This window comes from Gallinula chloropus (assembly GCF_964237585.1).
Source record: "Gallinula chloropus genome assembly, chromosome: 12".
NCBI lineage: Eukaryota > Metazoa > Chordata > Aves > Gruiformes > Rallidae > Gallinula > Gallinula chloropus.
The window spans coordinates 17,557,268-17,570,816 of record NC_140097.1 but is presented as its reverse complement, the minus strand read 5'-3'; positions in this window follow the sequence as shown (position 1 = coordinate 17,570,816).

Sequence of the window (13,549 nt, the reverse complement as noted above, 5' to 3'; positions counted from 1 at the left end):
TTAACTATAAAGCCACAGACAGCCCCTTGTTTACATAGTGAGACAAACAGGGCCACCACTGATGTCTCAGGGCAGTGCTTCTTGCCCAGATTCAAAGCCAGCAGATTTGATACAAAGCCACAGACCCCTTTATTTTTTAGTGTGACTTTAACAAAGTTCTGTGTCTTGCCTAGTACTTTTCTTAAAGACATAGGTGGGATGACAAGCCTTTCAGTGATGAAAAATTTTGGGGACGGGTAGGTTGTACAGCTACTGCATGAGGAGTAGTCAGACGAGAAAAGGAACATTCTGCAGCTTTTGAGTTCAGATGAGCAGCAGCCTGAACTCTCTCTGGTCAGCCCTTGTTGTCTACCATATAAAAAGTAGAAGATCCTGAAAAATAATGTAAGAAATGAGCTTTCTCTAAGCTCTAAGAAGATGAGAGCAGAAAAACAACTCATGTTATGAAAAGGCCCTGATCATTTTTAATGTTTAGATGATTTCATGCTAATGACTGCGTGATATTTCTAATGATGACTGTAACTGTAAAACACGTCTTCTGCTGTGATTGTGATAGTTTGAGTCTCTGTGCAGGACTTCAGCTAAGTCATCTCAAGCCATTCCTGAAGCTGCTCAGATAGATGCAGGGTACCTAGGCAACAGCTGCACGTGTGTTCAGCCATGCCTGTGACTTTCTAGTAAGAAAAGTACAGCTGAGCTAATAGTTTCCGTCACGGGTAGGGTTAAATGAGTTTCACTTACACATCATCGCTTGCTGTCTATGAAGCATGAGTCAGGAGGAACCCTGCTTGACTTCAGCCTCTCTGGGGAAAAGGCAGACTTGGCAGTTCAAGGAAAAACTTGTTTATAAAATGAACAAAAGACAGACAGATTGAAGCAGTCCTCTGCAATGTCACTTTTAAGATTAGAAATGCACTTTAGCTCAGCCTGTCACCTGCTCTCCAGTCTGTTTACTGTACACATTACTAAGTACAGTTGTTATTGCTTGCTTTCTTTCTCAGATCTGGGTGTACCTTTTCAAAAGACCTTGTGTAAAATGCCTAATGTAAACCTAGCTTGCTTCTCTGAAGGTCTGTCGGCTCTCTATCTATTGTTCAGCAGAGCACTGGTTATCTGACACTGCATACCAGGGAGGTTAAGTGAATGTCAGCTCCTTTAAAGGCACAGGTACCTGAAGCATTGAAGACTGAGTCTGCCCTTCATGTGTGGTTACATGAGGTCTCTTTCAAAGTCATTACCCATGACTCATTATATTGCATAAACGGTTTTGGCTATTTCAGGCTGGGTCTAAATTCCAAATGACACCTACCCCTAAGGCTTTTTATATAAAAGCCACCGGGCTCTTGCATACACAGTAAAACACGCTGATCCGCTCTGCAGATTTTTTCTGCTCTTCAGCCAGTCTGTGTAACGAGGCCAAAGGCATGCTGCTGACTCAGCCCAGCATCTCTTACAATTTGTAGGAGTTCTGTGTCTTCAGCCAAATATCCAGAGGAGACACTGTGTAATTCATTGCTGAAAGAGTCACTGTGAAGTACTGAGGGCAACTACCAAGCCAGAAGTGAAATTTTAACTTTCATTCTGTATTAAATCAGAAAACTCTTTAACTTGGAGGTGTTCCTGCATCTCTGAATCTTCCACCTTTCATATCCTGTATACTTTATGGTGTATGCAAAGAGCAAATAACAGTGACAGTTGAGGTTTACCTTGCAAAGGAAAATGCAGACCCAGAGCCAAGTTAGCATGAGAGCAACGTGACCTTTACAAATTCACCAGTTTTTGCACATTTGGTCTTTTTGGTTTAAGGGGCATTCATAATTCTCCCATACCATCTTCACACTGCTGTAGAGATACTCAGATGTGAGAGCTTTTGCACCATCTTGAGGAAGGAGCTGTTTGGTTTATATATCCGGATTCTCTTTTGTGCAGATAAGTCAGGAGTGCTGACTGTGCGAAATCTGACCCCCCATTCTTCCTGGCCCATTTGCACCACCCCACTGAAGCTAGGAGAATCATAGAATGCTTTGGGTTGGAATGTCCCAAGAGAATGTCTCCCAAAGCAACCTTGTAAAGGCAAAATAAGAGTCACAGAGAACTGATTCTCCTCAGCCCAAACAGACTTTTGAAAAGACAGCTGAGGTTGATGAGGTTTTTTGTAACCAGAGGACAACATTTTAATCACAACATCCAAGTCTCTTTCCTTCCAACTCCCACTTTTAAATAACACACAGATGAAAACTCATTTCACTTGATCTTTCAAACATGAAAGTTGGCCTTTTTTTATCTAGAACTAAGCGTGGAGAGCTTTGACCCAAGAAGAATGTATTTATTAAAGCTAGAAACAATAGAAGCAAGGGTGTTAAACTGACTACCAACACTGCGCTTTTAAACGCTACTGCCCAATTTTACTGAGGTTGTGTATAAAACTTCAAGTATAATGTAGTGTATTTATTAGTAGTACTTCTGCTGTACAGTCCTTCCCAAAATCAAAAGGTTATCTGTGGTGGTTTAGCCCTGGCTGGAGGCCAGACACCCACCAAAGTCAGTCCATCACTCCCCCTTTGTAGTTGGACAGGGGAGAACATATATATTGAGAGGCTTAGGAATCTGTGTAAGGACAGGGAGAGATCATCCTGTCATTAACGACATGGGCAAAACAGACTCAACACAGAGTGAAGGAAAGAAAACTCTCTAATTTATTATACTACACTACACACACAGTGAAACCAGAGTTCGGAGCACGACCAGATCTTAAACCAACATGACCAGATCTTAAAACAATTGCGCCCCCCCCCCCCCTTAGCAGACTTTAGTCAGGCTTTTTTGCTCCCTTCTTCCCTCCCATTGTGGCACGGGGTGGGGGACAGGGACTGGGGAAATGGAGTTCTCAGTCACTTCTTCGTGAGCTGTTTTCCAGATCTTAAAACACCTCTACCTCCTGCCCCGCTCCCTTCTTAGCAGACTTCACTCTAGTCATGATTTCACTCCCTTCTTCCCCCCGATCATGGCACGGGGTGGGGGAGTGAGGCAGGGACTGGGAGATGGGGGCTTCAGTCAGTTCCTTGCAAGTTGGTTTCCTTCTGAGCCAGGGCAGGGGGCATTCATTCCACACCCTCCCCCTGCTGCACCATGGGGTCTCACCCACAGAGGACAGTCCTCCACAAACTTCTCCAACATGAGTTCTTTCCCACAGGGCTTTATGTCTTCATCAGCTGCCCCACTGTGGGTGACTGCCATGGCAGGCAGTAATAAATCACAATGTCTCTCCAGTCCTCCATGGGGTCACAAGCCTCCCCCCCAGCAAACCTGTTCTGGCGCAAATCTCTTTCTTGCTCATCTCTGTGTCCCTGTCTCTCTCCATAGGCTGCAAGTGCTGCAGGGGCTTGCTCCAACACGGGTCACAGCATCTCCTCTATGTCTCCACCTGCTCCATCCAGCATGGAGCCTCTCCACAGGCTACAGGTGGGGTCTTGTCCTTTTCTATGGACAGCGGGGGGACACCCGATCCACCATGGGTTTCTCCACGGGCTGCAGGGGCATTTTTCTCTCTGGCACCTGGGGGCGCCTCCTCCCCCTGCTCTTCCCGGCCTTGGTGTCTGCACAGCTCGTTACATCTTCCCCCTCCCTTCTCTGGGGACAAAAGGCAGCTGCTTCCGTTGTTTTTTTCTCCTATATGTGATTCACAGAGACTCTGTGACCATCGCCAATTGGCTCAGCCCTGGTCAGCAGCAACTTTGGCCTTGAATTGGCCACTGTTTACAGTCTGGGGCCTGCAGAGAATTGCAGCAGCTCCTTACAGCAGCCATTATCTGCAGCCCCTGTTCTCTCCCAGCACCCAGCTATGCAAAACTGCGACAGTATCCTAATCACTTTCATTTATTGACAGCCTTTGAGCCCTTTGCTTCCCTTGCCAGTGGAGGCTCAGTAGCTGGCTAAGAAGTGTCCTGGGATGTAGGCAGCCAAGGTCAGAAACTGAGGCAGCTTCAGCCCCTGCAGTAGTAGTCACCTTTGAAGTCTTTCCCAGAAGACAGGTGATCCTGTTCAGAGGGAGATGCTGAAAAGCTTCAAGGGAATGGTTTGAAATACAGATGTGCAGAGCATTGTCCCTACATCATTAAACTCTACTGAAGATTCTGTGCTGGGAATGTACAGAGACAATGTGGCTCGACCACTGTTTCATCCTAGGGCCGCAGTCAAGTGCATTTACCTGTGGGCTTCCTTCTGAACTGAAGGGAAACCAGGGCACACGTTCAACATTGAGAGATGCACATCAACTGCACCGACTTTGTTCTAGTGCTGCTCTAGTAGTTCTTACATCTTCAGGACCATATAGGCAGGAGATCTGTACCTTTGGTGTCATCCTATAAGACACAGCTGTGGTAGCCTGCAACACAGCCAACTATTATTTCAGGCATTTCCAGCTGAGGGGAAAAAATGAAACAACAGTAACGATAATCTCGAGACAACCACAGAGGCCCCAGAGCTACTAAGTGCAGACTTGAACCAGCCTGCACCAGTTGGTTAAGGAACTGGATTCTTTTCCTGGTATGGTACATAGAGGCATCATCTCCCCCAGCTGGAAGCAGTCTGGTACAGTGTGTCAAAGCTTCTATGCTACCAGCAGAGCCATTCCTCTCTTCCTGCCCAGAATGCAGAGCAGCACAGTACACAGAGCTGTTCTGGGCAGGAAGCCGGCTAAGGGAGGTTTTGTGTTGCTCAGTTTTACGGTCCCATGTGAAACTGGTGTCTCGGTATCACTCTTTTTGTTGTTGTTGATTGGTGATTTGTGTCCATCACACATGCTGTGTGAGTGTTCAGAGAGCCAGGAAGGTCAGCAATAGGCTCCCTGAAAGAACAGAGTTCCTGAAGTTGTAGTGTCCCTTTTCCAAATAGACTCAGCTGTCCCCCTTATTTCTAGTGCTTATGTAGAACGTCATAAACAGTCACCAAGCATAGGACAGTGCTGCACAGAGTGAGACAAAATTAAACTGACTTGTAAAGATGTACTTGTTCAGCCTTAGAATTTCAGTGGAAATATTTTTTTTGGCTAAGGTTTTGAAAGAGCTTCCAGTTCCCTGTCTGTCAAGCCTGACATATGGCCAAACTCTGAGGCCCAAATATGCAGCTTCTTAAGTTTTTAAGTCAAAGAATCCTTCTATGTATGCCTTACTCTGACAAAGCAGCACAATGACAAACATTGGAAACACTGCTTTCCCAAAGTTTTGCAAGGAAGATTACAGAGGAGATTGCTTATGGCAAGGCCAGCACACTAACAAAACACAGCTGCTGAGCCCATCATGCTCATACCTCCAGTTACCCCCACTGCTGGGCAGCAGCCAGCGCATTTCCTAACCACCACCAAGTGACTCTGGGCATATGACAGCAGTTCTGTTGAGCATACTTTCCCTAATGACACAGGACAAGTGATGTGAGCCTACAGATACAGCATATGGGACTTTACAATGCTGCACAGTTGAGTATGACTCATGGGGTATCCCAAGAAAGAGGAAGGAGTCTCTCTGAAAAAGGCTGGGGGGCATATACTCCATGGCAGTAATAAGGGGAGTCACCCACACTCTCTTCAGCTTCCTTCTTACTTTGCCTGTTGGCCATAATAAAACAATCAGATGTCTTTAACAGGTAAATTATGCATTTGGGGACACCAGCCTACTTCCATTTAGGTAGAATTGGGGGCAACAGCTTTGTGTTATTTGTTGTTGTTTAATAAAAGGTTTGAAGCCTATGTATGGTAAAGTGCTTAGCAGCGATACTCACAGTTAGCATTAGAAATCGGAAATAGTAACTGAAAACGGCTTTCCAATCACAAGGATCCAATATGGATAAACTTGAGGTATTTTTAGAGAGTCATTGCTAAGGCAGAGAAACATACATCTGTAAGAGCAGATGACTTTAATGAGGCTGAACAGCTAATAATAGATTGCCTTCTACTAATTGCAAAGCTATAATAAAACTAAAATACAAACGCTTCTACTTTCTTGTCCAATGAAAGATCTAGGATGCTGTAGTGATATGTCAGTACCACCCAATATACTCAAATTCCCTCCAAGGTTATTTTTATATATCTATATCTCTGACTCCCTGGGGAACAGACTCTGGAAGTTTCCTTCTCTTGGGAAGTCTGAACAAGGCTTTAATTTCTGCTGAAAACAGAACAAGACAGTCTGGGATCTTGCATCCTATTCTCCTTGTTGCCATATGTCCTTATTCCTATCAGTAGCAATTTGAAAATATTAGTTGAAATGTCCACAGCTTGCACAGGGAATGCTGCACTCCACAAACAAACTCACAGGAGGCTGACGAGACTTTGATCCCTTTATGCTGTCTGCAGTGCAAGCTGATGAACCCAGCTCCACCACACCAGATACTGGGATGCAGCAGAGGCTGATGATCAAATGAATGGGGACTATATGCTATTCTGAGTGTATCTTGTATCCTTTTGGACATTGTATTCCTTGTCTGACTTAAAACATTTCATTCTGCATGGACATTTATTCCAGTTGCACAGGTTCAGCCTTGAGCTCAACAAGAGAACCAGTGAGGCTAAAGACTGCCCTCTCTCCTCATGACTCAGAGCAAATAGCAACTTCCCATGTATTCTTACATTGAACTTTCAGACCTGTTGAAGATTAAAATAGTTCATTATACAATGTTAGAATTAATTGTGTGATTGCTTAAAATTAGGTTGACTTGAAACCTGAGTGGCTTTGCTTGGCATGAGTGATTTTGCTTGGCATGAGTGACTGGAGCGCAGCAGCCTTGGACCACAAGTAGTAACTGAACGCTAGTTGAACCTTTGTGAAAAGGAAAAGTACTGGGAGACTTGCACAACAAGATAAACTGGACCAAGCCTATAATTCAAGGGAAAGACCTTCAAAGAAAGAGAGAAACTGTTCCATCTTCAGTCAACAGAAGACAGACGAGACGCAAGTGCAGATAAGATGGGAGGATGATGAGACTGCATGAGTAGATTAAATTCAAAAGATGTTACTCCAATCATCATCAAGGAAAAGCAGTTATTAAATAATTGATTAGACAAAAAGTCCATGCATGTCATGTGGACAGGTGCATGAAAACCTTGTGTAGTAATTGTGTCACGTTAAAAGGCACAAGAAAACAACCAAGGGAGTCTCTCTTCGGAGATACCCAGCTTGAGCTACAATAAACTGATTCTATGGCAGAACAAAGGGTCCAAACTCTTCTTTAGAGTCAGAGGCTAAGACTGGACCCAGTCACACCTGACTCCTCTCTGAGGAAGAATTTAGAAAGCAAGGATGTCCAGTCTGAACCTCTCTGATGCTTTTTGATTGTCAAGAGCTCCTAAACAAAACCCTGACATTCTTGTATTAATCCAAGTTTTCTGGGTCACTTTTAGACTACAGGCTGGCCTGGAAAGAGTAAACAATAACTTTCTTGCTGCCCTACAGCAATTTCTCCTGCAAATTATTTGTAGGTAGCTAGCAAGAAATACCAAGGTACAGGAGCATGGGGGCATCTGAAAACTTCCGCAACTAGTAGACAAACAGTGGACAAGTACCTCTTCTGATGGCTCTCTGAAAAGGTGGTAATGGTTGTGGCACTGTTGGATGAAGGAAAGAGGTTAAGGGCTTGAAGATCTGAAGCCACTCTTTCAGATTGCATTACTCAAATCCTGTAGCACAAAGTTCTGTTAACACTTAAGTCTTTCTCAGAATATTTTTTTAAAAGTCAAACTAATACTGGAGTCTCAGTCCTGTTTTCTCTGGTAGTTTGAGGGTGCTGGAGCTGGCATGTTGTGGCCCTAGAAGAAGAAATTCCAGCTACAAGAATATGAAGAACATGTGGAAGTGTCTGCAGCCAAGCACTAGCAATCCATAAGCCTCAAACCGTATCTGGGCTTGTGCGGCTCATTAGTGAGCAAAGCTGCACACGTAGGCAGAGGACTCTGTATTTGAAGATGTTTTTAGGGCCTGCATGAGTGTATCACCCATGAGGCACTGCCATGGCACAACTGGCTGAGCTGTTTGGAAGGACACAGATGCTGTTCAAAGACTTCCCATAGTTGTGCTCACTGACTGTGGAGTCCGTGATCCAGTGTGTGTTTGTAACAAACTGGGAGATGAGGCCCGGAAGGCAAGCACAAAGGTTTACACCTTCAGACCTATACCTCAGCCACTGGAAAGAAGTGCAAAAGAAAGTCGCTATGAAGAATGGAGCTGCATTGCTCACTGTGCTTCTCAGCTCCAGGGAGTCAGGCCTGACAGAGCAGCTGGCTGCCAAACAGCCTGACAAAAGAAATTCCTGGTCAAATCAGAAGTACTACCAGGAAGCAGTTAATGTCTAATGCGAAATCAGAGCTTCACTTCTTGGAAGTCATGTGTGAACTGTCCCCTCAACAGAAGGTTACAGTGTGCCTGCGTGTGATGTAATTGTTCTGGCACTAATAACCTGCTGTGAACTAAGGCTGCTGGGATTATTTCATTCACAATAACCCAGCTACTGAAATAATCTATAGCGTTGTCCAAATTAGGGCACAGAACTGGGAAGAAATTCCGTGTACCTTCTCCTGTAATAGAGAAAACCACTTGTTATCAATTGCTCAGTGACCTGTCATCTGAAATTCATTCTTTGCTGAATCCTGTCTGACTCAGTGGGGAAGCCTGAAGGACAACCAAGGACTAGTTGTATGAACAAGGCTATCACCATTGTCACTGGTCAGCTGATAAAAATTTTTTTGTTCGTGAATATCATCCAGTTGAAAATACAAAATTTGACTCATTCAGGGTTTTTTTTTTTCCTTTTTTAGGCTGTCCTCTTTAATATTCCTGTGGACACAGATGCCTTCAGGTGGCGACGGGTGAAACAAGATAGTGAATACGCAGACTATAACCAAGCTGCAGTGACTTTGAATTGCACAAGTGGGGGTAAGCATTTGACTGCAAAATGTTGACGTCCTTTTGTAAGGGGACCCTCCATGAAGTACACACTGAAGGGAATAATTGTAATACCTACACCTCTGCAGTTTTGTCCGTTTACATTTTCTGTCATTTGGTCTGTTCCAGTGAGTCACGCAGCATAATCGTATTTAGAATTATAATGCACTTGAAAAGCCAGCAATCATGAGCACTTGGTATTTATAGAATGGAGAAGTGATAACTAGTACTTTCAGTGTAACAATTTAAGCTTGCTGAAATTTTTCCAGCCAGGACAGTTTTCCATCAGAAAATGTTGATTCAGTGGAAACTTATTGGGCTATTTCTGGTCGATCTTTAATCTCAGAATCTCTCTTTATGCTGATGTTGAAATGTATCTTGCTTAATTGATACCATGGATGAGTCCTTGCTCGTTTTCTCCTTCAGCTCAGACCCAGTAAAGCTGTGGGTCCATCTTTGACACTCTGGTGCCATGCTGGTGAACAGGTAGGTACAACTTATTTTTAACTGCAGTTGCAAGTACTGAAGCTATTTACTCAAGAAGTAACTTACAGATATGAATACATGGTTGTCACTGCTACATCCCTTCCCAGCCCAGGTTATTCTCCTCCATTTACTGTCAGCTGACATGCACCACAGTGTATAAATTGGATGATTGCCTCTTCTGTCACTAGAGTGTCTTGCTGCCAAGTGGCTCCTGTGCACATCCTGGGAATACCACTGTCTATGCTTTCACTTCCAGGACAACCTCCCTCTGTACTTTGCATTTCTGAATGACTCCTAAACATGGTGAATGCTTCTGCCTGACTTCTTGTGAATCTGAGCAAGGTCAGGTCACTCTTGTCTTCGGACTTCACTAGCTTCTGTGTCTGTTTAATGCTGGTGTCAAAACTTCCCTTCTTAGTTTTAAAACTATCCCTCTTGCTTCAGACTGTCCTGTGCCCTTCTGCTGCAGTGCTAGTCGATTTTGCCTCTTTATAATCACATCGCCTTGGATACAATAGCTGCCTCCTGCACAGCTTTCCTGGGCCTCATTAACTCGTGCTGAAGTCTCATATTTCAGATGCCAGTTTAAGGCTTTGGTCATAATCTTCAAAGTAATTAATGGATCAAGCCTTAGCTACATTAAAGGCTGAATTTTGATCTGTGAACCATCACGACAGCTGCTTTTCCTTGGGGCAATGTAGATTACAAAGCCTAGGAGGAAGTGTATGAAAGGGAGGAACAAGGCAATCATCTTAACTGAGAGAAGCAAGTGATGGAAAAAACATTCTGAAGATACTCTACAGATCCAGACCTTTCAAAACCGAATCACTCTGAACATTGATTTTGCTCTGGATTCTAGCAAAGAAAGCAGCAAACCTCAGCACCAGCATTAAAACAAACTGAGGAATTATTATTTTCTAGATCTACCAGAAAGTCTTCTTCAAATTGTGCTTTAAATGCAAAGTTCTCAAATAGCCAAGAGAGCTAGAACATATTTTCTCCCTTGTCTTCAATTGTGTGGCTGCACTCACAGAATGCCTGTTCAGAGGTGGTTCGTAAGAAGCAGAGTCAACAACAAAAATTAATGAAAAGTATTCACAGAAACAATCAAATACAGATGAGCAGTCGCTTCAGGAGGGACTTTCTGTGAAGCTGATGATGAATATAGCACATAGTTTACTTCTGAAGTGAAACCAGACTTTTTTCATTCCTATTCTAAGCTAAATTAGTGTATTTCAAGCTTAGTGTTTATCCAAACACAAAAGTCCCACTGGTTAATCTCCCATGGAGGTTTCAACCAATGCATTTCAACTGGCATAAACACTCCTGGAGAGTCTGAGTTTAGTTTATGTCAATTTGGAATCTGTTTATGGCAACCCAAAATAAGCTATTCTTAAACTTGACTACAAATGTCAGCCAACTTCTTGCACCGATTTTGACGAAACTGATTTAAAATAGAATATTAACGTAAACTAGTGTGACTTTCCTGGAAACTGGGAACTTCTTTGGTAAACTGGGACCTCCAGTGTAGTGCATGGCACGTCTTCCCTCTTGTGGCTGCCGTGGAGATTCACAGCCCTGCAATGCCTTGGGCTGTCCTTAGACATCACCCGGCAGCAGGAGCAGGGAGCTGGCAGTTATTTTGGTCATCAAAAATCTATAGGCACAGCTTGAACAAAAGAGAATACAACATACTTGATGTTGTTAATTTGAAAAACTGAATTTATATTTAGCTTGGAATAATGTAAATGCTTCCATTAGTTACTACACTGATAGCAATATACTATAACATTAGTGTGGTATCCTAATGTAGTATATTGCTATTAGTATGCAACTAAGGCTTTTGCTCTGGGAGGGTACAAGAAAAGGAGAGTTGGCAAGGATGGATAACCAGGAATTGGGGGTGGCTCGCTCAAGGCAGGGACAAGGAGAGAAGCTCTGGAGGACAGCCAAGAGGAATAAGGCTTGCAGAGTTGAGAGATGGTCCAGAAAGTACCTTTGTAAATGGAGTTCCCCTTCTCATCCTCTGGTGGTAGCCGTGGCTGAACAGCTGGATGTGAAGGAGATAGTGAGCCAGAGCAGCGCTGTGGCATCGGATGGTAGCGGTGGCCATGCCGGCCTCCCGACCCCACGCTTCCCGTTCAGATACGGACGATGGAAGCACAAAGCAGTGTGGCTGGTGAGTGGGGTGAGCTCTGCTTCTCACAGATAAGAAATAGCTGCCTAAGGCTTCAATGGAAGCATAGCTAAATGATATACAATAGATCCCTGCCTTTATTTGGTCCTTGCCTGATTGATTCCCTGACATAACTAAGCAAACATTAGGTGATTCTCAACATGCTTAGAAGAGGTCTGAAGTGGCCGTAAGGTTCTCAGTCCTTCATAGAATCATAGAATATACTAAGTTAGAAGGCACCCATAAGGATCATCAAGTCCAACTCATTCCCAGACTAATGTAATCCTTGTGATTATTTTATTGACACTATTGCAAGGTTTTCTCATTTGAAATTTTGCCTAAAAAGGTTTGGTGCCTGATGGGTCCTCTGCTCTCCTGCACTGCCCCGCCAGGCTAAAGGTGTCTCTGACATTCAGGCACATTGTACACGTTGTGCTGGCACCTCTCAGTTTCTTCTCATCAGAAATCCAACAGTCCCATGTTGTCAGCATCCACCTCTTCTGTGACAGCACCAGGACTGAGGAATGTAATAAAGTCTATCTGGAGGCATGGAGGTTCAGGACATGGGAAGAGAACAAGCACCATGTTAACTCCAGTGCAGAGGGAGGAAGTCCTCCTGTGTCCCTGACTCTGGGGTTAGTGCCTCAGGTCATCTACAAAGAGGCATTTAAGAAAAAAATCAAAAGTGGCGGCACAGGAAGCAGTTCTCCAGGAGAGGATGGGACTGACCTATAACATTCCCTGCCTTGATCTGCCAGTGCTGTACACTAGGAACTCATCCGCCTTGTCTGTCCTACATGTAGTGGGGCAACTTGTGGCAGAGGAAGAAGCTGTATGAGGAGGGGGACACCTGGAGTAGCTGGGAACTCCTGTGCCAAACCAGAGGCATCCCGTGCCCATGAGGGCAACATGGGCATTGACAGGAGGGTCTATAATATGAGCTATGCTATAAGTCATCAGTTACCTGTACTTTATTCCTATGCTGCTAAAATCTGATGTAGATTAGAAATAAACACTCAGTGAAGAGCAGCCTGGATATTCTTCAGTTGCTTGGTTCTCAAAATGCTGACCAACTCTGGTCAATACTAAGGCCTTGAAGGTCATTGATGCTCTTTAGAAACATCACCAGACCGGGCTGAACAGTGTATTGCACAGGTCAGGAGTAGAGTAAAAGCGGAGTCATCAAGCTGAGCGTTGCATGGGTTAATGCCCAGTAATCCACATGGAATAAAGTCCTTCTGTTTTGCAGCAGTGTTGCTGGGAGAATCAGAGTTCTGAAATCATTATTGCTCAAGACTTTTTCCAAGTATATTTTCAGTTATGTTGCCACCAAATTCTGGATTTTCTGGTTTTTGGGGGATCTACAAACAACTTCAGTTTAACAAGGCTGCACCCATTGCCAGGGAGTGGCAAGTGCCAGCTGCTTCCCAGAGGGATGGGCACCAGAAGCAAAGTGCACTAACACAGCCAAGGTCCAGCCCCATGGTAACCAACCCAGGCGAGCAGGTCAGACCCAGAGAGAGTAGCTAGGTTCAGCCACAAGTCCAGATCATCCCACAAAGTCACAGTAATGAGGCAGGTGAGTCCACAGGCCAGGGCCAGGATGAGGTCATGTGAGAGTATAGTCAGTGATCACTAGGCAGGTCTGTGATCAAAATACAGATCCAAGACCAAGATGGGAGGCCAGTCCAGAGGTTGTTATCAATGGGGTCCATGGCCAGACTGAGCAGTACTCCTGCAGCAGAGCTTGGGCCAGGAATGAAGGCCCAGGCCTATACTTCAGCGGAGCTCCTGGGCCCATGGGTGAGACTGTGGGGTGGAAGCACCAGGCAAAGCTGGTCAAGGCCAGAAAGACCTATTAGTATCCTCAGGGTCCCCAAGACCCAGTGTGAAGAGTGTAAGTGACTTCTGGCAATGCCCTCAAATAAAATGCATGGAGAAGAATTAAGAATCCAAA